The following is a 4475-nucleotide window of genomic DNA, read 5'->3' on the forward strand; positions in this document are numbered from 1 at the left end:
ATACACTAGACTATTTTAAACTTGAAAATATTTTCAAGGCAATCAACTTATAACAAGTTTTTAAAATAAATTTTTTAAATTTATTATTAAATATATATTTATTTTATTTATTTAAACAAGGACAAGTATTATGATAAAATATAATAATTATTACTTTGAAAAATATAAGACAATGTGATGTATTAATTCTCACTGTAGTTTTCATTGAGATTAAAGGGTCAAATTGTCCAATGAAAAGACTAATTTATATTCTGCTTAATCATCAAGGATTTAATAATAAAAACTCAACTCGTAATTTAAAATATAACCACACAATTAAAAAAAAAAAAAAAAGAAACTAATCTTTAACTGTTAACAACTTTAAAAAATGTTGGAAATTTATTATCCTACTTTTTTATTAATTCTATATTTGAAAAAACAAAAATATAAACTAATCATAAAATTTAATTTTAAAAACAATAACAATAATAGTGTTAGTTTTTGTCGATAAATAAAACAAATAAATAAATTTAATAAAAATTAATAATATATTAAATAATGATTTAAACAAACAATAAATAAAATATTAAATTGAAAGTCACAAAGACAAGAGTTAAATCGATGACATCATTTCTATGAATCTCAATTGTCCTTTTAATAAAATATTAACGATGTGTATATATACATACATGTCTCGGTTTAATAATTTATATATTATTATCGTATCGTCGCACATAAAAATAAAACTTATTATTACTTATTGTATATTGCATTTACCGCATGTGATGGAAAATATTCATATATATATTTCAACTAAAAATAAAAATAAAAAAATATAAAAAAGAATATACCTACACACATATATATAAAAAATATTGAGTTAAAGATATTGTAGAGTTTTGACAGGCTCGTTTGTTATACGAGATTGTTTTATAATTCAGCCATTTCACATTCCATAATTTATGCAACTGTAAATTGGGTGTTGGAATAATCTGTTCTTACAAGTGAGAGAATATAGAGAGAATAAAATAAGATGACTTATCTTATTATTTCTTTTTTTATCTTTTTTTTTTTTTTTTCTCATTCGGCTGTAATGGAAATATTATAAATAAAATAATGATAGTTATAATAATGATAATATTTTTTGTAAAATGTTATTACGTCCTGTCGAAAATACTTGACGAAAATATGAGAGTATAAATCATTCTGGTATTGCTTTATTATTAGTTTTTTTTTTTATGAAATATTAGAAGAAAATAAACAAATATAATATATAAAATATTTTATTTGCATGTTTTTCTGTTTTTTTTTTTTTGCACCCTTTAGCTTTTGTAGAGTCGATTTATATTTGTTGATTTGTTGTGTTGAATGTAATCTACTACATCAAAATGACACATATCTTTTGTTGGAATATATTTTTTATTGCTTAATTTATTATCAGATATGTAAATATGGATTAATCAATCATGGGAATGAAAAAAATTAACATTTACACAGATAGCAATATAAAATTGATTTTAATCTTTTTATTTTTTTTTATTTATGAAATAATAAAATTTTTGTTGCAGATTTTATACATGAATTTTGATGATATCAATCGAGTATTTTCATCATCAACTGGAGTAAGGGTAAGTTTTGAAATTTTATTTTAATTTTTAAAATGACCAAATTATTTTCTTGTATCATTTAAAAATATTTTCTTTTAAATTTTCAAGTCAACTTGCCTTTTAATTAATTAATTATTTTTTTTATAAAAAATTTAGTCATAAAATTTTTTGATTTTACCAAACTTTTCGGTATATCGTTTGAAGATATAAAAATATAATTTAAAAAAAAATCAAACAATACAATTTTACTATTTAAAAAATATAATAAATAATATTAATTTAATAATTTTATAAATTCAAACAGAAACAAAAAATATATATTAATTATTTATCAAATATTTTTTCAAACAAATACCTTTGTTATTAATTCTCAGTGTATAAATTATTTATACATACAAAATTTTTATCATTAATTTATTTTTATTAAAAAAAGAACTAAAATAAATATAACTCATTTCTTTTATATATTAATTGTTCTAATTTTTAAATCATTCCAAGCTTGATTTTTACGGATTGAACTGTGATTGAACGTTCAAAGTCGACATTAATTTTCTCCTTGGTACATAATAATAATGATTATTTTTACATGTATATATATGCTATGTATATACATGAACATTTATATGTTTATTATCTTAATTTTGATTAAGTGCTCCCATATGAGAAATAATATAATGAATATATATCATTTATTTTTTAGCCAAAGGCGTAGAATATTATTGTTAATATTCCATTACTATTAATTTACAAATGAATGTTTAAATATATTATTATTTATTATTACATTAATGTAGGTTATAAAATGATTTATTAACATTACACTTTTTTTTTTCTTTTAGATAAATTTTGCATTAGGTAATTAAATGTAAAATATATTCTCCGTTGTACATTTGAATAGTGCTATATAACGATTATGAAATAATACAATCGTTATATTTCAACGACTCGGTTGACTAATATAAAATTTTCATATATAACATCAAATAATTGCTCAATGTGTTTATACACTTACACGAGATATATATACACTTGTGAAATTGATTATACTATTATTGACAGTCAAAAAAATTTAATCAATTTCAAAATTAAAAAATTAAAAAATTAAATTTCAAGTCAATTTAAAATTATTATAATTAAAATTTCATTAATTTAATTTATTTGTCTATTTTTATTTTAATAATTTTAATTAAAAAAAAAATACATATCTACGTTATTTCTAAATTTTCAAGTAATTTATAAATGATACTTTTATTTTATTTAAAAATGTTTAATTACTGGACAACAAATATTGCCATTTCATTAATTTTAAATTATTTTTTTCTTCGCAAATACAACTAAGGATATAATACTGTAGTTATTTTAGCGACTCTGTGAATAATATATGAAAAAAAAATTTTAAATAATTAGTTGATGTGTATTTACACTCCCTCAGGATATGTAACATACACTGTATGTGATATTTTAGTATACTAAAAAAAGAAAATATAATAATCAATGTGTATGCGTGTGGTATTTGTCTGATCTTGTGAATATATATGGGCGTTTGTAACGTGAATAAACATTTGCATCCAATCATAAATATGACTTGGATCAGTCACACATCCGAAACATCTCATATGAATGAATTAATGCATGTCAAAAACGTGTTTTTTTTATTTCTTTTTAAAAAATATCTATATACCTTCCGGAAGCCATGTATGCGGTCGTTGGTTTTCTTTTTTTTTTTCATATACATTTTTCCTTTTATTATTATTATTATATTATTTTATTTTTTCAAATTTTTTTTGCGGCTAATTTCTCGCTTCGACCACCCGCGTTAACTGATGCATGACATCTTCGTGACAACTGTCTATTTTTCCTCAATTATTTTTTTCTGTTTTCTCAATTTTAAACTAATACCATTTTTATTTTTGTATAAATATATTGAACTCATTTTTAAGTTACCGTTTAAATTATTCAAAAATAAAAAAAAAAGTATTTTTAAATAATTTTACCAATGATTGATGTGTCTTAAAAAAAAATCTTTGGTTAAAAATAATTTTATAATTATCTTGAAAATTTATTTAAAGTGATGTTTATACATATATGAAAAAAGCTATTTACATATTTGATTAAATAATATTGAATGAGGCTTTTTAAAAATTCAAAAAGCTTATAGACAACTTGGTTGAAGAAAAAAAAAAAAAAAAAATGAATAAAAGTATTTGAACTCTTGACATGTAATATAGCAAAAGGGTAAAATATATTTGATTGCGTGCGGGTGGCCTTTTCTCCTCTGGAAAAAAGAAAAAAAAAAAGACCTCAAGCATATATACTATTCAATATGGCTGAATGTTTTGTACATAAGTTTGTTGGCCAAAGGCGTCCTCGGTATGCTTGTCCATCTTATGGCGTCTACTACTACATACACAAACCACAATAAAAATCAAAAAGATACAATACTTCAAAAAATTTATACACTATATATTGTAAAAGAATTTTTTTATTATACCATTGCATTTAAGATAAAAAGACATCTTCAAAAAAGATATAAAGAAAAATACATTTTTAAAAAAAAATTTTCTCGTTTATTCTTTTTGCAATAATTATTAATGTTCAAAAATATAAATAAATAAAAAAAATATATATAAATAACATAAATAATACAAATAACATTTAAAAAAAAAAAAAATTTATATATAACTGCTAAAGATAAAAAGGGCGTAAGTATATCAAAAAATGACAAAAAAAAAATTCTGAAAATGACACATATGTCTCTTTAAATTAAACGATACATTTCAAACTCTTTTTATATATATTTTTATACAATATTATATATATACAAATATAAATTCTCTATTTAAAATTTCATATATAAAGATGATATACATAAAAATTGTATCGTCACGG

This window comes from Aphidius gifuensis, linkage group LG4 (assembly GCF_014905175.1).
Source record: "Aphidius gifuensis isolate YNYX2018 linkage group LG4, ASM1490517v1, whole genome shotgun sequence".
Classification (NCBI taxonomy): Eukaryota; Metazoa; Arthropoda; class Insecta; order Hymenoptera; family Braconidae; genus Aphidius; species Aphidius gifuensis.